General features: G+C 38.2%; 1 long non-coding RNA gene across 1 annotated transcript; it reads right to left on the bottom strand.

The window, feature by feature from the left end:
• Positions 1 to 9,002: 9,002 nt before the first annotated feature.
• Positions 9,003 to 20,999, bottom strand: LOC110195767 (uncharacterized). Its single transcript, XR_002320999.2, has 2 exons — positions 20,824 to 20,999; positions 9,003 to 11,616 (listed from the first exon to the last, which is right to left on the bottom strand). It is a non-coding gene; the product is annotated as an uncharacterized LOC110195767 (long non-coding RNA).
• Between the last annotated feature and the right edge of the window lie 3,569 nt (positions 21,000 to 24,568).

Genomic DNA, 24,568 nt, shown 5'->3' with positions numbered 1-24,568 from the left:
GTTTGTTGACTCATTAAACTTGTAGTCTACTGAAATCCCTAGATCTTTTGGAGATGAACTACTTTCTACTGCATTTTCCCCAACTTGTAATTGTAAGTTGATGTTTTGAATCCAAGCATAAGACTTTGTTATTCAATTTCATCTTGAGAGGCATCACATTTGAGACTGGTCAGCAGCAGAGGCAGCAGATCAGATTATGGAGGTGCCTGGCAAGTCACACAAACTGAGGCCCTGATACCTTTTTTCCCCTTCTTAGTCCTTAGTGGGAGAGTGGCCCCCTGTTATCTATCCAAGTTCCCTTTATGTTTCTACTTCATCCCTGAAATGGGAGAAAGGAAGGGGAAAAAAGCTACCCAAGTCAACCAACCATTCCCCGGTTATTGGCTGTCATTTCATTACTTTATAAATTTGCTGTAATCCAGAGGACCAGTGATGAAGAACAGCATCCTTCCTTACAGAGAGGTGATAGATTTAGAGTGGAGAATGAGACATATATTTTTGGAACATAGTCAATGAGAAAATTTATTTCTCTTGATTATGCATATTTGTTACAAAGATTTTGGTTTTTCTTTTCTTTTTTTTCTTTAATGGGGTAAGTTATAGGAAAGAGGGAAAATAGATTTTTCTGACTAAAACAATAACATTTGTTGTGATACAATTAAGTAGTGCCTACCAACACGAACTGGTGTGGTTAGTGATGACGTCAAGGTGGGGTTGGGAAAAAGGGAAGAAGATATATCCTACCTGAAAGTTAAAGGGACAGGAGCATTTTTGTCCAGCATCAGGAGGAGGCCCAGAGCATATGAGAGGGAGAGAGAGGGAAGGAGGGAGGAAAGGAGAGAAGAGGAGAGACAGACGAGAGAGAGAGAGAGAGAGAGAGAGAGAGAGAGAGAGAGAGAAAGAAACCTAATTATTTTCCTACACTAATAGATGGAGAGAAACGTCCTAAAAGATTGCAAGCTCAACAACCTGCATGCTGGGAACTGCAAGTCCTCTGTTTCCTATATGACTATTTGAAAGGATAGCCTAACCCAAGAGAGAATTTCTTATGTACATTTTTTTTTGTGAGGCATTTGGGGTTAAGTGACTTGCCTAGAGTCACACAGCCTGTGAGTATTATGTGTCTGAGGCCAGATTTGAACTTAGGTCCTCCTCACTCCAGGGCCGGTGCTCTATCCACTGCGCCACCTAGCTGCTCCAAAATTTTTTGTATACTTTTTTTTTTTGGCCAAGAAAGTTTCTAAGAGAGGTCATTTGCCCTTTAGCTCCAAGCACTGAGAGTTCTACGTGATGACAGCCTTGCTAGAGCTGACACAGATGCCATTTATTTAAATTGCCAACTTCCTTTTTCTTCCTGAGTGTTCCTTCTTATCTCTTAGTTCTCCTCTTCCTGGAGACCTTCCTCTTCTCCTCATGTCCTTCTGCTTTAGGCTTCCTCATCTTAGAGCTACAGTCCTACTCTTTCTCCTTTTCCTTTAGCTTGGCCTTAAGTCAACCCAAAATTTACCTTCCTTAAAATCAATCTCTGGTCTAACTCACAGTTCCAACATCCTCCAAATTTCCTTCATTATCTCTTCTCCATCACACCAAGTCTTTCTCCCGAGTAACATCCTCCCACCAAATCTGAAAAAGGAAGTCAAGTCTCCTTCGGCTGCTGGAACATTTCTTCTATCCTAGTTTGTCTTCTACCTGTCTGATGGCTACTTGTTCTCAGTCTCCTTTGTTGGGTGATTGTCCATCTTCTGCTCGCCAAATGTGTCTCTGTCCTGGGAACTTTTCTTTTCTCTCTCTTGATCTCATCAGCTACTATGCATAAAAGAATAATCTCTATTATACAGATGACTTGTGGAAGGATATTTAAAGCCTTTTTTTTTAAAAAAGCAAAACTGACAATATTAAGAAATAATATTTTCCTCTAAAGCCTTTTCTAAACTTCTAGGAAGCATGCCTTGGATGACAGGTCAATGACAAAAAGGCTTTTTTTTTTTAAAGAGAAATGGATTAAAGGTAGTAGCAGATATCTTTAGCAAAGAGCAATTTTTGTCTTGTTTATATCATTGCCTTCCCTAATCCTGAAGTGATTTGATTATGTCCCCATTTCTTCTTTTGGCTATCGTAAAGTGATTGCTGTGCTAGGATCCACACTTTTCCATTAAAAATTAAGGACTAATGTATTGATGGAAGAGGGGAGGTCCATTTATTTAATTCTTGGAGTAAGGAGACTGGTCCAGAAGAGAATATAGTAGAGGATGTGGTTACTGAATAATTCTGGAATGTTAGCCTACAGTGTTTCTTTTCCTCGTTCAAGATTTCTAAAAATGTTACTTGAAATTGTCTTGGGGCAAAGAGTAATGTCCAGAGTTTAGACAGCTCTCTCCAAGCTAGAAGTGGATTGGATATAGATTAATGACACATTAAAAAATATTGTTTTGGGCAGAATTGAGCCTAAATCATGGAGGGTAGTATAATATTAACATTTTCCTTCAATACTCCCAAATCTATATGGCTAGCCATATTTCTTTCCTGAGTTCCAGTTCTATGTTGCTAACTGATTTCTGAATCTTTCCACTTGGATGTTCCATCAGCATCTTAAACTCGACCTTTCTGAAATAGAATGAATCATCTTTCCTATCAACTGTGATTCTCCTTCAAATTTTCCTATTTCTGCTAAGGACACCATTATTCTTACAGTCACCCAGGTTTCCAAATATACTGCCATTGTCTTAAAAAAATGAAATTAACTAATGATTTATTTTATTGGTTTTTCTTTTAAAATTATTTTTATTTTTTAAAAGCTCCTTATTTAATTTATTAATTCAATTTTTTCTTTTAATTTTGTTAACCTTTGATTTATAGGATTTCTATTTGGTGTTTCATTGGGGTTTTAAGTTTAAAACTGCATGGAGACTTTTGGGACCTGCTGTATTTACTTACTGCTGTATGTGTTGTACCTCAAATGTAATGTTACCTCTTTAGGGGGCAGATAAAAAAGAGCATTTAAGCTCTTTGGGGGGCAGAAAATGTTTCATTTTTGTCTCTGTATTCTCAGCACCTAGCACAGTGTCTTGCACATACTAGGTACTTAATGCAAGTTTGTTGAATGTGTAAGTTTTGGTATTTTGACTAAAATAATATTGTACTTCATATAACAGCAATAGGAAAATCTAGGAGCCACTTATTTCCAGATAAGAAAAGGGGAGGAAGAACCACCCCTTTCCCCTACATATGTTTTTTCCATACTACCCCTCCATGTTTTCCTTTAGCCAACAAAATTTGAAAAATGAATGAGCTCATCCCTATGAATAATGACTCTTCACTCTTCAGGTGTGCAGTCAGCACAGGCAGGCCATTACTCATATCCTCCTTCCCACCCAGGGGAAAGTGAGTTTTTCTTGAAACTTCTCATTTTACCCATCAGCTTCCTGTAGAGATCTAAGTGCTTCTTACTTTTACTTGAAGCAAGCCTCACTATTTCTCTTTTAGAGACATAGCAAAAACCTGCCATATTATTATAATTACAATGTCATAATAAAAACCCACTTTCATATATGGCCTTAGGGGTCAAATGGGGATTTCTCATGCCTCTACTCCTGGCAGGTGGACTAGATTTCATAATAACATTGGTAACACTTGTGTTTACCACCCCCTCCCCATTAGTGTCTCTGAAAACAGCTGAAATTGGTTCCTTTCTAGTGTGTTCTCTTGCATGGAACCAAGGCTACTAAAACATTTGAAAATAAAGCATATTTATTACAAAGACATAAGAATAGGAAAAGGGTTCACCCTCTTTTCTTTTAAAAATAGCTTGTTATTTTTATTTTTCAAGTAACACATTAAAAAATTAATCAGTACCTCTTACTCACTCCCTACCCCAATGTAGAAATTGAACAGACAAACCTGAAAAGAAAATTTCTTGATACATAGCTACATAGTGTGGCAAAACAAATCCCCACCTTAGCCATATCTAAAATGTATGTCTCTTTCTGCATTTTAAGTAATCGCCTCACTGTCAGAAGGTGAGTGATATCTTTCATCTTCATTCTTTTGAACTTTCTTACCTCCTTTCCTATTGGATATTTCTGCTGTATTGATTTACTAAGCACCTTTTTCACAATAACTCTGTGAAGTAGGTATTACTGGTATCAAAATTCCCATTTTATAGATTAGGAGAACATCGAGGCTAATGTCAACCCAGTAAGATGGCAAGTAATGATATTCAAGGCAGTTATATGGCAAAGTGTATAGAGCCCCACCCTGCAGTCAGTAAGAGGTCAAATCCAGCTTCAGACACTAGCTATGTGAGCCTGGGCAAATCACTTCACCCTGCTTGCCTCAGTTTCCTCATCTGTAAAATGATCTGGAGAAGGAAATGGCAAACTGCTCCAGTATCTTTGCCAAGAAAACCTCAAATGGGATCATGAAAAGTTGGACATGACTGAACAACAATAACAATGATATGAGCACATGTGTGTCAAGAACCAGAGGTATTGAGAAATGATGCAATTTGTTTAAATATATTTGTGGTAGAGACGGGGGAAAAGTTGGAAATATCTAATTCAGTGCCCTAGCAAGCAGTCATTCATCTAATTCAATGGATGTTTATAGGTAGTGTGGGTTTTATCCAATATGTAGAATATCAACTAATGTCTATATCAGGGAAAGAAAATTGGGAAATTCATGAATTATCCACAGTGTAACACTTCAAATAAACAAGATAATTGTGCGCTTCACTAACATTTTATCACTTAATTCTAAGCCATTATTTGCAAAAATAAAACTGTGTTTACATTGAGTAATTTAAAAAAATTCGATAGAAAGATAATTTACGATTGTGTCAATTTTCCTGTCCTAGAGCTAGGCTTTGGACCAGATGATCTCTAAGATCACTTCTAGCCTTAAATTCTATGATTCTATGACAGTATGTTAAGTAAATCAGTCAATCAATCAGAATTTACTGAATAATTATTGTATGTCTAGCATCAAGTGTCCTTTTAGATGGCAGCAAATGGGACAATTTTCCCAGGACTTGAACTCTGGAAGGTCTTGAGCTGTTACTTGGACCAGATGATGGGAAGCAGTTATTTATGGAAGCAATGGCCAGAGGTGAAGGAAATTATGTTGTCAGTGATCCTAAGCATGGCCTATGATGGTCATATACATAATGCTAGCCATCCTGCTGAAATGGTGAAATTATATCCCTGCTCTTCCCATCCTCAGAACTCTTTTTACTTGCATGCTACCCTAACCTTTTTCTCTTCTTTCAGTCTGTATAAAAATGCTAGTTGGTAGGAGGGGGATGCACATGTACAATTTACCTTGAGGTTCCACATCCTCCAGGGTTAGCCCTTTGTAACATCATGCTAGGCACTGTGAAGGATACAAGAGAATACACTGCTATCCAAAGTAATTGTCTTAAGCTGGAATGTGTGCACATGCGTTCCTAAAAGAGGTATTTGGGACAGCTGTTTGATGACTAAGGTGATTCCTAGGTTCTTGTGGGTCCTGACTTTGTCTTGCCATTGGACTCAGGAAAAAGAGTGAGGCTGAAGACTTTGCACAATTCTGACTCACTTAAATCCAATTCGTGAGCAAGTCAAGATATCACACCATGATGTCATTGGTCCTCTTCAAAAACAAAGGACAAACAACAACAACGATTTGGGACAGCTCAGAAAAATTTTCTTGTAGTCAGGCCACAAAGTACAGTAGAGGTCCTCAACATTTTCCTGATTACAAATTAACTTTGATTTATCATAAAGCTTACAATAATTCCCCATGTTTCTGTCAAAGGCAATGCCATCCTTCCGGTGACCCAGTTTCACAATCTCAGAGTCTCCCTCAACTCTTCCCTTTCCTTTCACCACAGTCAGTTGCCAAGCCTGCTCAATTCTACCCCCACATCATCTTTCCATCCTGTCCCTTCTCTCCACTCACACAGCTAGACTCTCATCTCTGTTCACCTGGATAATTAGTCTCCTTGCTTCTAGTCTCTTACCTCCAAATACTGTACTTAGAATGCCAGAAAGAAAAATGAGCTTAGAAATATACCATTATCTACTGTGACTTTTTCCTAAAACTTTCCTAAGAAGGTGATGGACCACTGTGAACACTGTCTCATTCCTGTTCTGTGATAATATTCTATTTTAATGCAGCAAAATTCAAGTACTTATTGTGTATTAGTGAGACACAAAGGTTTAAGAAACTCTAGCAGTTTATCATCTATCCTACTGGAGAGATGAGATGTACATGTGAAATAGCTTATAAAAGACAATTTATGACTGCATACCAAAGGGAGGAAGATGTAACCCACATGTTGGTACCACTTTCCACGTAGTTGGCAATATAATTTTCCCAACGTGAAGGTGTTACCACACCATTCTGCTGCTAAACAGTTTTTAGTGGCTCCCTATTATTTCAAGCATAAAGTACAAACTCTTCAGCCAGCCATTTAAAGATTTTCATTGTCTGGCTCCAGATCATCTTTCCAGACTTACTTACCATTAATCCCCATTATAGACTTTCTGTTCCAGCTGAACTGGCCTACTTGTCCCCTGAACTCCACATTTCATTCCCTATCTCTCCGTCTTTGCTAAGGCCTTATGTCTGGAATATACTTTCTCCTGACCTCTGCCTTTTAGAATCCTTAGCTTCCTTCAAGACTCAACTCAGGTACTGAGTCATTATAGGTCACCACTGACACCATTCTTCAACCTTTAGGAAAAGAGAATGCTCCAGAAGAAGCAAATAGACCAGAGCTCAGGTGTAAGTGTAATTAATGGCAAGTAATAAAATACCCTCTTTTCTTCTGCAAGACTACTGAGGGCTCAACTCTGTGCCATTCAGATATGCAACATCTGAGAAAGGGCTCTCTCAACATAGTTCCCCCAAATTATTCTGTGGGACTTGGCACCAAGGGTACATCTTCTGTGGCCCACCACACAAAAGTATTTCCATCTCTAGGTCACAGTCTGCCCATTCAGCTCCAACTCTCGTCTCAGATTCTTGTTCCGAACACAGAATCAGTACCAACAATCAACATACGAATAGATGCTCTTCTTCCCTCGAACTTACTCCCTAATATTCATCATCTTCTCTGCCTGAACTCAGTGACTGATTAACACTCTCTGTCTCTTGTGCCCCATTCTATTTCACTCCCTTAGTAATTACTCCATGCTCTGACACAAACACAGCCAGGTGTCAGACTCCATTGCACCAAACCAAACAATGCTGAATCACCCATGTTAAGAGAATGCTTTGATGATTTTATAATGGCCCAAGGTGGGGGGGATAATTAAGGGGAAAGTTGTGGAATACTGTAGTTTCTTTATACCACCATCTGCCTTTCTCCAAGGTTCTTAATGTAAACAACATTTGAAAAACCTTTATTTCAGCAATTCCTTTGTTTGGTCTTTGCACACAGTATTTCTCATGGCATTGGTGAACACCTTAGGCAAACACAGGTCTCTCTGTTCTATACCTCACAAGATGTCACTATTCAATAGAATAGCTATTATCTCCATAGTTGGCAGCTGCCACAGATTGTTATATAATTTTAATATGTGGGAGGCATATTGTTTAAGGATCTCCTACATTCTGCTCTACCAAGTCAAATCCTTGAAAATCCCAATTGTTACAGTCAGAGCTGGTTATTTTTTATACCTCTTAGTTGTATGACCATAAAGATGTGGTCTGCTACAGAAAATCATGTGTGAAAGCCTGGCTATTTCCATCTCATTTTAAAAATGTAAGTCAAGGATATACTTTATGCACACATAGATAATTCTCCTAAAGATTTTGTGAAGACGAGGGGGAAAGTGTGTTGTCTTTACTATCTTTTTTTTTTTTTGGTAAAAGCAGCATCTATAATTTGGGGAGATTTTCTTTTCTTTTCCTTTTTTGAGAAGTCTTGAAAACTGATCCCTGATTGCTTTTAAAATTATGTTATTTCTAGCATAGATTTCTAGTCATGTCCAGTCCTTAGTTCATCCTCTTAAGTGACATTACAACCTCCTCATTAGGTAGTACATTAGGTAGTAAGGTTAGTAGATTCTGAATGTTCCACTGTAATTCCACTGTTTTTGTTGATCAAAATGGATCACTATAAAAGCACTGTCAGATCTGTTCTATTTTGTACCTCTTTGTTGACTTTCCACTTTCATTAATAAATTCCCTCAGGATGATCTGGCTTAGCTTGACTTCATGCCAAGCCCTCTGCTGGCTTGTTTTTTCTTCAAATGCTTTTTAGTGTTTTGTGTTGGGATACTATTGGTAATTTTTCATCTTCATTCATGCTTTATAAGGGGAACTTGTATTCTCTGTTAATGTGACCCTTGGCTACCATACATTTTTGCTTAGAAAGGAGATTAAGGAGCTTTGTGGCCAAAACAATTTTTGGGTTCTTTTGACCTCTTTAATGTGGTGGTCAATTGAAGTAATTTAATCAAAGGTGATAGAGTTGGTGTTTATACCATTTTCCATTTTTTGGAATGGATGGCTTATTTAAGCAGATAATTTTGGAGCGCTCTCTATATGTACACATATGTATGTTTGGAACATACGTATGTGTATATATGCATATATACATACATAGTCTTTTTCATATATAGTCTTTTTATCTTTGTTACTTTTAATTTTACATTAACCTTGACCTTTGTTTGATTTTTAATACATGGACAACTGATTCTGAAATAACTGCTACCTTGGGAGCCAGCTATTTCTTGTCTGTTAAGATATAGTCATTTAACCTTTTATGATGTTGGTTAGTGCTGGACACATCTAATACCTTCTGACATCTTTATGAAGAAAATATTCATCATCTATAGATGTACCCCTTGAGTATCTATAAGATGAAAGACTTGTACTGGACAGCCTGTAAAGTCCCTTTCAGCCTAAATCTATAGTCCTTACAGTTCATTTAGTCCAACCCCATCATGTAACAGCTGAGGAAACAGCCACAGAGAAGGGAAGGGAAGTAATTTGTTCAAGGTCATACAGAAAGTAAGTGGCACAGCAGGGAATGGAGTCAGATCTTCTGGCTCCAGATTTTTATTTTATTTTAATTTATGAAATACACAACAATTTCCATAATATAGTAGAATTAAAAAAAAAGATGATTACACATGAAACTGCAAATCTATTATGTTCAACCTGCTATTCCTTTTAAATAACTAATAGTTATTATGTAACTTTTTTCTTCCCTCCTCCCCCACCCTAGAGATGGCTACCATTAGACACAAATATGTATTACACATATGTATATCTATACACATACATATATATATAAACACACACACATATATAAAATCATTCTATACAAATTTTTATTTAGCAGTTCTTTCTCTGGATACAGATAGTGTCTTCCTTCATGGTCCTTTATAGTTAATTTGGGCATTTATAATACTCAAAATAACTTAGTTACTCAAAGTTGTTTTTAAAACAATATTGTCATTACTGTATACAACATTCTTGTGGTTCTACTTATTTCACTCTTCATTATTTCGTGCAAGTCTATCCATGATTTTCTATAATTAATGAGCTCATCATTTCTCAAAACACAGCAGTATTCCATTACTATCATATACCACAACTTGTTCATCCATTCACCAATTGATGGGTATTCCTACAATTTCCAGTTCTTTCCATGGCAAAGAGAGCTGCTATAACTCCTTTTTCCCTGATCATCTTTGGGCTCCAAATTTAGTGAATCCCTTCTCCCCCATGCTCCATCTAAGCCTTTGACTTCTTTTGTTTCTTTATCCTAAACCATACTTCTTTTTTTAAGACAATTCTTTTTTATTATGAACTTAAGCAGCAACAAACATGAACATTTCAATATATGAAGAAGAAAAAAATACAATGGCATATGAACAAAACTATAAATTTCCCTTAGTTTTTTTAAAAAAGGGTACATTAAATTTAACATTGCAGTCACAAACTATCCTGTTTGTCTATGCCCCATTCTTAAGTTCCTTTTCTCTTCTCTATACTTTTTTAATGTCATATTATGGTTTTTTCCCTCTCTTCTTTGTCCATTTGGCATTAAAGTTGCTGATTATCACTAATTTGGAGAATCTTGTCCAGTTCATCATGGATTTTTTTAAAAATTTCATCCTGTGCCATGGATGGAATAAAAGTGCAATGCCATTTGTGGTGCTCTGTGTGGAGGAATATGCTGTTGGTAAATGTTTAACAACTGGATCTCCAAAACTCAGGACACGTTTTTAAGTTTAATTGGCATTATTAACATTTTCCGTCACATTTTTAAGTCTAGACAATCAACAAAACAATAAATCAAGCACTGATCTGTAGCATTGGCTGATTTCTAAGGTATAAATGCTCACACTGAAAAGGTAACAATCAGTCACCTGCTTACTTACATGACTAAGTTCTATGAAATGAGGTTTCTTCTTGTCTTCAGCTACAGTATGCAACCAACTTTACCAATGTCTTTAGTGACCTCTCTGATAAACCATCTTTTCATGCAAGTTCAAGTTCATAATATCTTCTGGCTTTATTTCTACTGAGAAAATCAGCATAGATATGATTCCGGTCCTCCACTAGTGCGTTAATTCATTGGTCATTGAACAAAGCTTGTCATCAAGAATAACAAAAGTAACATCAAGGTTTGTAGATTGGAAGAACTGTGTGATTTTTAACATTCTTTGCATCCTTTCCCACTACTCAACCTCAAGAAGGTGGCTACAGTGGACTGATGGCCATTTTGGGGTTTTGTTCGTTTGATCAGTCTTCATGGCAAAAAACAAACAAACCAACCAACCAACCAACCAACCAACCAACCAACCCAAACATTGTCAACAAGTGACCAATGGTTTGGGAGATAGGTATTCATGAACTTAACTAGGCTGGCCCACAGTCTATCAGTGAGTCTTTTCAATCTTGATTGGACCAACCAGAGCCTGTGCTCCATTACTAGCTTTTATGGTCAATTCTACACCACACTGAAATATCACAGTAGGACTTCTGTGGAAGGATTATTATTATTTTTGAACAATAATGAAATTCCGGTTGCCTCTTCCAAAGGCACCCATGTAGTAATTTAATATATTGAGGGAGAATTATGAACCTTTAACTATATCATGATCAGACCAAAGAGCATGTTGCTTAGTTTTTGGCTCATGATTTGTTTAGTAACCTCTACAGGCACACCTCAGAGATATAGTGTGTTTGGTTCCAGAACACCAAGAAAGTGAATATCGCAACGAAGCAAGTAACATGAATTTTTTGGTTTCCCTGTGCACATAAAAGTTATGTTTATACTGTCATCTATTAAATGTACATTAGCATTATGTCTAAAAAAACCAATGTACATACCTTAAATTTAAAAAAAAAAACCTTTTTTGCTTAAAAAAATGCCATCTGAGCCTTCAGTGAGTCATAATCTTTTTGCTGATGGATAGTCTTGCCTCGATGTTGATGGCTGCTGACTCATCAGGGTGGTAGTTGCTGAAGGCTTGGGGTGGCTGTGGCAGTTTCTTAAAATAAGACAACAATGAAGTTTGCCACGTTGAGTGACTCTTCCTTTCACACTTGGCTGCCATTGTAAGGTTGTTAATTGGCCTACTTTCAATATTGTCGTGTCTCAGGGAAAGGGAAGCCCTAGGAGAGGGAGAGAGATGGGGGAATGGCTAGTTAGTGGAGCAGTCAGAACACACACAATATTTATTGATTAAATTTGTTGTCTTATACGGGTAAGATTTGTGGTACCCCAAAACAATTATAATAGTAACATCAAAAATCGTTGATCACAGATAGTCATAACATATATAATAATAATTAAAAAGTTTGAAATATTGTAAGAATTACCAAAATGTGACACAGAAATATGATGTGAATACATGCTGTTGGAAAAATGGTGCTGATAAACTTGCTTGATGCAGGTTTGCCACAGACTTTTAATTTGTGGCAAACAAATTAAATAAAATAATTAATATCCGTAAATAAAGTGAGGTGCAATAAAATGAGACATGCCTGTACAGGCTGTATAGTTAAGCAGGGAAAGTTTCTCTGTGGTCTCCCTTCTCCCAACCTCCTATTCTCATATTTTCCAGGTGTACCACCATTTCATGCTGCTCCCTCATTGCTCCCTGGCCTAGGCCTGGCTCTCATTTCTTCCCTTCATTCCTTTTCAGGTTCCTTTTTGGATTCTCAGGACTTTCCCCACCATTCCACAGCAGCTTTTACACCTTGGAAGCTGCCCTTGTGGCCTCCTCATTTTGGAATTGTCCTCTGCCCTGAGGCCCCTTCCTCTTATTGGTTATTTCTTTCCAGAATCTCCATTTTAAGGAAAGGTCTCAGGCCTACCACATCTTCATTCTTTTCCAGGCTTCATTCCTGACTCTCTAGACTTTATTCATCATGCTCCTGGATGGGTACATTCCCTTTCTCCTGACTTTCTTCAGTTTCTTTTGTATGCTGTCTACCTCATTTGAATGCAAGCTCCTTAAGGTCAGAGGCTATTTTTCTGCTTGTATCTGTATTCAGAGTTCAGCCCAGCTCCAGACACCATAGTAAACTGCTTGATAAATGCTTGTTGACTTTCCTTCCCTCATCAAAACTAATCTAATCTGTCCTATGTCCTATATTCTCAGGACTTTGTTAGGAGTTAAGTAATTCAAGGTTATAATGGTATAGTATGTAATCCCTCTTAATACATATTGATTTATTAGAGAGTCTTCCTGGAAATGAAGTGTCTTAATCCCAAATAATGAAATAGTGGATTTTCAGGTACATTGGCAGTAGGGGTGGTGGGAGACATAGCTTTGAAAGGAAGTAGGGGTCTGGGGGAGTGGAGCAAAGAAGGCAGAGCTTTCCTGGGCCTCTCAAATCCTGTCATAGCCTTGGACTCTGCTTCAGGATGACCTTGGACAAATGGCATAGTTATCAACTTCTAGCAGTCTGAAAGCAACCCCAATTGAGACATTTATGACCTCAGAAGCCCCTGTTAGACTAGCTATAATTTGTATTTGAGGTGTGGAGGAAGAGGAGGGACCTATAAAGTTTTAATTGTTGGGAGTTTTGGAGAACTATATTATTCACAAGTGCCAGGAAGCCCTAAGAGACCTTCTAAAATTAGGAACAGTAAAACTTTATAGAGCTTTATAAAATGAAATGCCATACTGAGGTAGAGTCAAGTCATGGTGTTTGTATGTTTGGTGCGAGGGGACACCAGGACACAGGGGCTCAAGCAGGTCAGGATATCTCTAGAGTGAGACAGGTAGTGATAAGCAGAAGATAAGAAGAAAACATAAGATTGTGGATATCTGGAGTTATTCTTTCTAGTGCTGGTGGGGGAAAGAACTTAATGGGTACTTTCCACAGGTTTCTCCTCCTTAAATACCTAAGTAGGTCTGTATAGCAAGGATCATCCATTCTTCCCTAGCCCAAGAAAAGGATCACCAATTAATTAAGCAGATTTTCTCTTCCCAGGATGCCTTTGGCCACCAAGTGCTAATGTCTGATAAATTTTACACTAGTTCAACTCACAGAATTTTAGAGCTTTGAGTGACTTTATAAGTCATCTGGGGTATCTAGGTGGCACAGTGGATAGAGTGCTAGGCTTGAAGTCAGGAAGATTCCTCTTAGTGAGTTCAAATCTGGCTTCAGACACTTATTAGCTGTGTGAACCTGGGCAGGATACTTAACCCTGTTTACCTCAGTTTCCTCATCTGTGAAATGAGCTGGAGAAGGAAATGGCAAGCCACACCAGTATCTTTTCCAAGAAAACCCCAAATGGGGTCACAAAGAGTCAGACATGACTGAAACAACTGAACAAATAGGTCACCTGGTCTAAACCTCTCATTTTACAGATGAGGAAATAGGAACCAGAGCTGTTAAGATCAATAGGAAAGAACCAAGGCTAGAACCAGTGGTGGAGTAGAATAAGCCTTTTGGAGGACCCTACACAAAAGGACTTTATGGGCCTTTCCTTGAAGTTCGTAATGTTAGAAAATAGGACAAAAGGACACTAATCATTATGGCATCATACTGAAAAGGGGTTTCTCCTGAGAATATTTTAATGCTTAAAAAAAAAATAGAACACAAACCTGTCGTAAGAGGCCTTTCCTGATCTATTTCCTCTAGGTATTAGTGCCTCTCCCTAAAATTACTATGTATTTATTTTGTATATGCTTATATGTATACATATACATATGTTATCATATCTGACAGAATGTAAGCTTCTTGAGGGTAGGAACTACTTTATTTTTGTCTGTCCCCATCACCTGCTACATAAAAGGTACTTAATAAATGCTGATGTGTTGACATAAGTGATGATTTTGCTTGCAAGTTATAGTTAAAAATTGTCAAGTTACCAGAAGTGTCTCATGAAAGGCAATGAAATGGAATATTTCTGAATGTACTTCGCTGCCTTTTACCTCTTAGTCTCAGCTCCTGTAGGGGCTGCTAGGGAGTCATAAAGACTCTTGATTTTACCCTATAGGCTGTCCTAGTGAGTGGGCTTTGGAACAAGAATCATTGCAGGGGAGAGAGGGAGTTTCAACTCTGTTTTCCTTTTTAGCTCTGGGGAAGAATTCTCCATGACTTTCAGAAGAGTGTGTACCTAAGGGATTATCAGGCACTGAGTAGAACTGAGCTCTCCAGAGTCCTCTATATTATATACTGGTGGCTATAAAAGTCCCAGGAGTAAGCCTGTCAGCCTGATGAAAGAGTACATGTTGTCAAAAATTTTTGTTTATTTTGGGGTTTTTTTTGCTTGTTTTTGTCTGACTCTTCATGACCCAATGTATCATAGCACACCAGGCCCTTCTGTTCTCCATGTTCAGAGTCTAACCAATTCATGTTCATTGCTTCCATGACACTCATCCATCTCATCCTCTGCCGTCCCCTTCTCCTTTTGTCTTCAATCTTTCCAAGCATCTGGGTCTTTTTCATTGAGTCCTGTCTTCTCATTATGTGGCCAAGTATTTAAGCTTCAGCATCAGTATTTGTCCTTCCAATGAGTAGTCAGAGTTAATTTCTTTACACATTGATCGATTTGATCTCCTTGCTGTCTGAGGGACTCAGCACCACAATTCAAAAGCATTGATTCTGCATTGCCCAGCTTTTCTTATAGTCCAGCTCTTAAAGCCATACATTATTACTGCTTTGATTATATGAACCTTTGTCATTGAAGTGATGTCTCTGCTTTTTGGTATGCTGTTCAGATTTGCCATAGCTTTCCTTCCAAGAAGCATGCCATCTTTTTATTTCATGGCTGCAGTCACCATCTGCAATGAAATTTGAGCCCAAGAATATAAAATCTAACACTGCTTCCATTTCTTCTCCATTTGCCAGGAAGCAATGGGACCAGATGCCATGATTTTAGTTTTTTGAATGTTAAGCTTCAAGCTAGCTTTTACATTCTTCTCTTTCACTCTAATCATGAGGCTTCTCAATTCTTCACTTTCTGCCATCAGAGTGTTATCATCTTCATATCTGAGATTGTCAGAGAATGCCATTTATTTATTAGTGGCCTTTGGCCACTAAGTGCCTAATGTGTGATACATTTTACACTAATTCATATCATAGAATTTTAGAGCTTTGAGAGACTTTATAGGTCATATGGGGTATCTAGGTGGCACAGTGGATAGAGAGCATGGGCCTGAAGTCAGGAAGACTCCTCTTAGTGAGTTCAAATCTGGCCTCACACACTTGTTGAGCAAGTCACTTAACCCTGTTTATCTCAGTTTCCTCATCTGTGAAATGAGCTGGAGAAGGAAATGTCAAACCACTTCAATATCTTTGCCAAGAAAACCCCAAATGGGGTCATAAAGAGTCTGAAATGATGGAACAAATATGCCAGGCACTGTCCTAAGTGATGAGGATATAAAGAAAGGCAAAAGATGGTTCCTGCCTTCAAGGAGTTTATAATCTAATGGGAATAATACAACATAAAAAGAAGCCAAAAGGTGGTTAGCAGAGGGAAGGAACCCTGACATGGGGCATGATAAGGGGCCCTGGGCAAGGGGATACAGAAGAGATATAAGTTTCAGAGTTGATATGATCTTGCAGGATGGTGAGTTTCTGGAAACTGTGATGAAGTCTGGGAGAACAGCTGGGTTGAAAACGGTTTCTGCTTCTTTTCCTCCCAACTAGATTGTAAACTCCTTGAGAGTAAGGGATAGATCTTTTACTTTAAAAAAAATTCATAATTTATAGCAACATGAATGCATAAAACTTCATTCAACATAAACATATGTATGATGAATGATTGGATGAATGTTTAATAAACCAGCACAATCCATTCCCTGGAAACATTAGCCTCTTTTGGAAGTACTGCTTTTATGCTCTGATATAATAACATACTTTATTGTTCTTCTAGATGAGTCAAGGTGACTTTTAAAGTACCTAATATAATCTTTTGACACTGATGAGCCCAGCACCTTCTGCTCAGAGGGAGTAAGTAGGTTATGTGCTGAATTGAGCTCATTAATCACTATTTGATGTAAAATGAGGAGGTTGGACGCAATGATTTCTAAGGTCCTCTCCAGGGGTAATCCCCTCCCCCCCATCTTTTGGACAACTCTAATTGTTTTTTAATTCTTAATAATATTTAATTTTTTCCTACTTATATGTAAAAACAATTTTAAATATCCCCACTTTTTTGGCCAGCTCTAATCGTTTTTTATTCTTAATGTTTTATTTTTTCTCAAATACATGTAAAAATAATTTTTAACATTCCTTTTTTAAAATTTTGAGTTCCAAATTTTCTCCTTCCCTCCTCCCCCCTCTCCCTGAGGCAGCAAGCAATTTGATATGTTATACATGCGCAATCATGCAAAACATATTTCCATAATAGTCATGTTGTAAGAGAAAACATAGGGGAAAAAATCCATGAAAAAAAATACAGTAAGTGAAAAATAGTAGCTTTGATCTGAATTCAGACTTCATCAGTTCTTTCTCTGGAGATGATAGCATTTTTCATTATGAGTCCTTTGGAATTGTCTTAGATCATTGTATTTCTGAGAATAGCTAAGACATTCACAGTTGATCATCGTATATAGGGTGTATATATACACACACACACATACATACACACATACACACACACACACACACATATATATACACACACATACACACACACACATATATACACACACATACACACATACATATATATATATTATACACTGTTCTCCTACACTCTACTCTCTTCACTTTGCATCAGTTCCTATAAATCTTTCCAAGTTTTTCTGAAAACATCCCGCCCATCTTTTCTTACAGAACAATAGTATTCCCTGCTGTAACATTCTGTGAGTTTGATAATGAAGATATTTCTTTTTCAAGCACTATATATTCCAGGCAAACTCTTTTTCCTACCTCTTTTTCCTCTTTATACACCACTCCATCTCCCAACTCTGTTTTTGTACAAGCTTTCCCAAGTATCCTTATCTGTCCCTCTTAGAAGCTCCCTTTGATGATGGACTCAAGTACTATCTTTCCTGCTCCCCACCCCATAACTCCTAGTGTCTTTGACTTGCTTTGCGTATATTTTGTATTTATATGTGGATGAGTTGTCTTTGTTCCTCCCAATTCCCCAAATGTAAATTCCTTGAAACAAGGACTGTTTTATTTTTGCCTTTAGAACAATGTCTGGCACATAGTAGGGGTTCAATACATTTTTCTTCGTTGGTTAATTGGCAGAGAAATCACTATCAAAGGCTGTTTAAAGGGTTGAGTAATGAATAGGGGGAAGAGTGGTACAGAACATCCAGTCAGAGTGGGCAGAGCCAAACTCTTGGGTGATAAGCTCTCTGGAAAATTTTATCCTTGAGATGAATCCCTGGAAAAACTTTGAACATATGCTATAGTCCAGGGAATGTTACAAACCACAATTGGTCTCAGTACTGGATAAGAAAATTTGTAACAAAATTTGTACTTATGCTTTTGGCTTAAAGTTAGGGTCATCTAGGAAGAGACCTTAGAAATCATCTAATCAAAGCCCTTCATCTTACAGATGAGTAAACTGAGGTCCAGAGAGAGGATAATATTATTTGCCCTAGTAAGAAACCAAATTAAGATTTAAGCCAAGGTCTTTTTACTCCAAATTCAGTGTTTTATTATACTTCCCTCCCCCCCACCCTGTTTACCATCTCCAATTTATCATATATTTATCTTGCTTCTCAATAGTTATTTGCATGTTGTCTTCCCCAATAGATGGTGAACTCCTGGAGAGTAAGGCCTGGTTTTGGGTTTTTTGTTTTTTTCCGTTCTTTGTATCCCCAGGGCTTAGTGAAGTGCCTGTCTCAGAGTGGGTCACTTAAATGCTTGCTGCTTGCCTGACTGAAAGAGACTGGATGGCATTTAACCTTTGGGGAAGAAAAAATGAATAGCCATTGGGAATATGTTTGTCTTCTCATAAGCATATTGTATTTTAATTCCATTTATTTTCTACATATTCTGATCTGACAAAGACCTTTGCTTGCAGATGTGATTTTTCCAAGTTGTCAAGTCAAACAAGACATAAATAGGATAAATGGGAGATAACCTTGAAGGGAAGGTACTAATATCAAGGGGGATGGGAAAGGCTTCCTGAAGAAGGTGAGATTTTGGCTGAGACCATTGTGTTCTAAAGTATCATTCTGTCACTCACAGTTGTCCCAACACCCGATGAATCATAAACACCTACAGCTGGGCTGACATTTTTTCATTGCCTTGGGACTAGTTGGGATGCCACAGAAGAGAGTAAAAATGTTGGTGTGTCTAAGGAGAGGCAGCCCGAGACAAACAACTGTGTGTTTGATCACCGTGGTATGGAATATATAGGCATTTCAATTCAACTAAAATGAACTCAAGAGTTTGGAACCAGAAAACTCTATTGCAACTTACTGATTAATCCTTTAAAGAAGTACATCATAGTTGTTTGAGAAAAAAAAAATCCTACCATCATTGCTTGACAGTATGTCATTACTAAGGAAGAAAAAACAAGGCCTTGTCCCAGGCTGCCAAAATATAGAGTGCTGACAGCATCATTCTTAGCAGGCTTCTTCCACCTGGTGGTTATACCCAAGACCTTCACCTTCCTTCCTCCCTTTCCCTCTTCCTTCCAAACAACTGCCAGCACCTTAGAAACTTTGCATTGTCCTAGAGGATACTTCTTCCCTTCCATGGGCTGTCCTCCTCAACCCCAAACCCCTACCTGGATACAAAAGTTTCTAGTTACAGCTTTGCTTGAAAACTTATTATACTTCTGAGCCATTTAAGGAAAGGCAATCAGCATTTATTAAAGGTTTACTATATTCCAGGCACTGTATTAAGTAAGTGCTTGAGGATATAAATACAAGAATAAAGAAATAGTCTCTGCTTTCAAGGTGCTCAGCAATGGGAGAGGGGGGCCAACATGACTGGGGGGAAGTTCCGGGATGAGAAAGCAGCTGAGTCATGTAGAGTCAGATGGTAGCTGGTTGGGGCAGTGGTATTTATTATGGGGGCTTTCACGTGAAATAATTCCAGTATCTTTGTACCTGTCAAACTCTTCCTATGACATGGGAAATTCCTTATTATTTGTGGTAGACATATATTACTCCCCAACATACATTCTATGGCCCTCATGCTGTTCCTCACACATGACAATCCATCTCCCACCTCTGTGCCTTTGCATAAGCTGTTCCCCTGGCCTAGAATGCCCTTGCTCCTTATCTTTACCTTCTAGGGTATCTAGTTTCTCGATCTTGAACTCAGTTCAAGTGCCACCTTTATCTGAAGCCATTCCCATCTCCCTAGCTGCTCTCTCCCTATAAATTCTCTTATATTTATCTTGCATATACCCATGTCAGCCAGTCAATTAACATTTATTAAGCACCTACTAAGAACCAGGCACTATACTAAGTGCTGGGGATGCAAATGTGAAAAAAGAAAGACAATCCCTGCCCTCAAGGAGCTAACAGTCTAATGGAGGAAGGCAACACACAAAAAGAAGCTTAAAAGGGGGGAGAAGGGGAGCTAGGTGATACCAGAGGCATGAGGAACAAGTCCAAAGTGGGTTTGAAATGAAGCAATGGCTAACCTGGGCACGCTATTTAGATGAAAGTTATTGAAGGAGCTCTCTACTCCATTCTCCATTCAGAGGGCTCCCAGGAGCAGAGGGTACTGATGAGGTGTGATGTATGTACATGTTGTCTACTCCTTTGCAATGTAAGTTCCTCTAGGGCGCAGGATGTTTCACTTCTGTATCTGTATTCCCAGTGCCTCATATAGTTCATGGCACATAGTAGGTAGGCACTTAAATATTTGTTGCCTAGTTGATTGATAGATATGATATGTCATCTCTCAAATCAGGCAATTAAGAACTCTTAATTTTAAGAAAATAAAAAAAGAATGCAGAAAACATTTTATGTTTATTTAAGATAAATATTTGCTTCTCTTTCCTCCTCCCCTACAATTTCAGTAGTTCTTTTGTCTCTGGATTAATACAGATAAATAGTTATTTTTTCTTACTCTCTGAGGAGGATAATTTTCCACTTATATAGTCTGAAAGAGATTCCTGGACCAAAAGAACTGTGGAAGTGTTTAGTCTCCAAAAAGTTATGCAGACTTTTGGTTCTCTGATTCCTGCTTTCTACTACACCATTCTGTTTATGGATTGAATAACCTATTCTGTTTTTTCCTTGTACTCCTAGCATTAAAATTCCTGATTCCTTTTATTTGGAATAATTTTTCTTCAAAATGACACGGTGAATTCTGCAACTGGGATTGCCAGGATGCCACACGTCGGTTTAAACTAAATTCAATGGAAAGGGGGGAGAGGAAAGCACCTTGTAAGGATGGAATATATTAAATCAACCCAATGTTCCTGAAACCTACCTGGTAAATGGTATTTGTTTTAGGTGTAGATAGAACTTGCATCCACCTGCATGTCTGTGATGTATAAAGGGAGGCATGTGGCAAGGTCCCACCTGTCATCACCACTTATTGGGTAATTACTGGGCAGGGAAGAAAAGGCCAGAACCAGGAGCCAGGATAGGTGGTAGACTGCTTGGTGACCTGGAGAAAGATCATAATTTTGAGGTCAGTTAGGGAAAATGGTAAGAAAAGGGGCATTTAATCTCTAGGAATCTGGAGGGTAAAACTGAAGTCAGGGTCTGGGGTATGACATCAAATTGTAGGGAACGTGTCATTATAGATTCCAGGTAGATAGGCTGGGATCTACATCGAGAGGGACAAACCAGGCAGAAAGACACAGGAAGAAGTATAGTCAGAGCATAGGGATTGGTATTTAGTGTTCAAATTAGGCATAAGAAAACAGATAAATAAACTAGCCTGACCAGGGACACTTGGGAACCACACCATAGGAAGCATAAGAAGGGAGGAGATGGAAGAATCTCACAGTGGGGAGAGATGAACTATGGAAAAGAATGATTTACATTTTGCGAGTAGTGGAGAACGTCAGTTTTACTCATTTTAATTCCTGGAAAAGATGTAGATTTGGATGTGGACTTCAAAGATATGGATATATAGATATAAACATCTCCACCTGAAGACCATTGGCAATGGCTGGTCACAGATAAAGGGTGGGAAACCAGAACTGGGAGGCAAGGAAAACAAAATGTAGAGGCATTGCTTGGAAACCAGAAGTCAAGAAGGATTTGGGAGTCAGAAGTCAGGCAAGCAGCTAGAAGCTAGGGATCACATAGGTATTAGACATCATGGCAAGGGTAAGAGGCCAGGCAAGCAGTGAGGAGAACAGACACGAGGTGCCATAGACCAAAACACTTCCAAATTGAAATCACTTCTGTCTTGGTCTGGAAGCTTCTTATGCACTTCCTGCTTGATACAGTGCCAATGACTACATTCTCAGGGTGTAGCTAACCCTGAGTCATATTAAATAAGCAAGTAGGTTTACTTGGCAGGACCGGGTTGTGTCAGACCAAAACTAAGGGCAGATCCTTACAGGTGTTAAGTGTTTGGCATGTAAGGGTAAAAAAAAAGCTAGATTTGGAGTCAAGGATTTTTGGATTTGGATCCTGCCTCTGACAATTTATAGTTGTGTGACTATGAACAAGTCACTCATATCTCTGGGCCTCAATTTACTCATCTGTAAAGTGGGAATAATGATACTTGCACTATCTTATCTCACAGGGATATTGTATGTAAAGTGCTTCATAAAATTTAAGACAGTATAGAATCATGAGTAATCTTTTCTTCTCCTCTTCCTTCTCCTCTCATCTTTTTTCCTTCTCCCCCTTCTTCTCCTCCTCTTTCTTATTTCTGTAGAATTTCAGTAAGGCTGCAAAGCATGGAAATGTTACGGGTAGAAAACTGGGTCACCTATGCATTAGGATATTTTCCAGCATAGGTAGAGGATGAGTCATTATGGAGAGTCGTCATGATTTCTTCATGTTTGCAATGTATTGATTGCAAAATAAAAACACTCCTGCAAAAACGTAAAAACAACAAAGAAATTTCACAAAGCATTTGTAGTGTCCTTTTTAAAAAAAGTACAAATGGGCATTTGGCTTCTTACAGGAAAGAACAGAGAAATTAAAAATGTACTTTGGCTCTAGGAAGGATCCAGTGTATTTTCTTTTCCCCTGTATTTTTGCCCTCTCCATACCAGAGATCCATCCCTTATAAAAAAAATAGTTAAAAAAAAAGAAGAGAAAAAAGCCATCAAAACAACTCAGAATATATTCAATGTTCCACCCTCATTGGTAGAAGCATTTATTAAGAATCTGCTATGTACCAGGCACTGCGTTAAGTGATTTACAAATATGATATCATTTGACCCTCATAACATCTTTGAGGGTAGGTGCTATTATCCCCATTTTACAGTCGAGGAAACTGTGATAGACAAAAGTAAAGTGACTTGCCTAGGGTCAAACACCTAGTAAGTATCTGAAACTAGACTGGAATTCAGGTTTTTCTGACTCGAGGCCCAGCATTCTATTCAGGGAGCCACTTTGCTGTTGTCTCCCTAAGGGGAAGATATCTTTGAGGGTCTTTGGGGCCAAGCTTGTTCTTTGTAATTTCTCAAAATTCATTTTTGATAGTTCTGTGGTGGTTGTTTTTTCCATTTGCATTGCTGATGTTTTCCTGGCTCTGTATACCTCATTTTGCATCACTTCATTTAAGTCTTTTCATGCTTCTCTTAATTCATGATACTCAGCATTTCCTACATCACATTAATATTCCATTACATTTATGTAACAAATTTAGCCATTCCCCTATCAATGAGCATCTAGGATTCAGTGTACTTTCAAAATACGGTGGTTTCTCATTATTAGCACTTTGGTGTTATATAGGAAACTAAACTATGGTTTCCAAATGTGGTTATGGATAGAATGGTGCTGATGTCTTATACTGACAGCTTCTCAAATTTCTCAGCAGTGAAAGGGGACAAAAAAGTTAATCTCTGCATGTCAATATATTTGACTTCCATTTCAACCAACCCAGGATTGGCTTGTATGCATTGTTAATCAAATAGAATTGAAAACTGACTGGGGAAAATGGCATTACTTCTGCAGATGGATACCAGGCTAGAAGCCAGCCAAAGGCTAAGGTTTCATTGGAGTCTATTTTAGCATTCATTGGTCCATAGGGATAAGAAGTTCCGCAAACATTTGGATTCTTGGATTTTTATTGCTCTCATTCAGGAAGACCTGGAGATGAGAGCAATAGGAAGCTGGGGGTTGGAAGAAACTTTCTGTGAAAAAGGCATGATGGTAGCAACAATGGGGAAGGTATTTTGTTGCTGTAGAAAAAGCACTAGATTTGAAATCAAAAATCCTAGATTCAAATCCTCACTTTGTACTTTACTACCTATGTGACCTTGGGCAAATCATGATCTCTTTCATTCTCAGTTTTTGTATCTGTAAAATGAGGGGATGAACCTAGCAACCTGTAAGGCCCTTTTCTGCTTGTAGTCTATATTCCTATGGTCCTAAGAACATGGCACTGACATGCAGATCTTCAGTATCTTAATTTCTTTGGAGTCTTCAGTTAAGTATGGGACATCATTTATACACCTACACCCAAATTACAAACCTGAGATATTTCAGCCTTGGTCCAAGCTCTTCACTCATTTAGCTGTATCATTTAAATTTCTGTCTCTGCTTCTCCATCTATAAAATGGGAATGAAAATTTCTATCCTGCCAACCTCACAAAGTTGTATATTAGAACAACTGCTGGCCTTGGAGTTAGGAGGGACCCTAGTTTGAATTCTGCCTCTGACATTTACTAGGTGGGTGATCTTGAGCCAGTCACAATTTCCCTGAGCCTCCATGTAGCACAAGGATAAAATGAGATAATGCAAGTATATATTCGCAAAACTTCAAGAACTATGTAAATGTCAATGATTATTATTATTAAGATCAAAGGCAGTAACATGGGTGAAAGGACTTGGAGAAATATAAAGAACTATACAAAAACAAGATGATTAATGGGTTGATTTCTATTTATTTTTATTTTTTTAAGGATAGGCAATGGAGTTAAGTGACTTGCCCAGGGTCACACAGCTAGTAAGTGTTATGTGTCTGAGGCTGGATTTGAACTCAGGTCCTCCTGAATCCAAGGCCAGTGGTCTATCTACTGTGCCACCTAGCTGCCCCC

The sequence above is a fragment of the Phascolarctos cinereus genome, unplaced genomic scaffold, assembly GCF_003287225.1.
Source record: "Phascolarctos cinereus isolate Bilbo 61053 unplaced genomic scaffold, phaCin_HiC Scaffold_3;HRSCAF=262, whole genome shotgun sequence".
Taxonomy (NCBI): domain Eukaryota; kingdom Metazoa; phylum Chordata; class Mammalia; order Diprotodontia; family Phascolarctidae; genus Phascolarctos; species Phascolarctos cinereus.
This window is presented reverse-complemented; position numbering and strand designations above follow the sequence as displayed.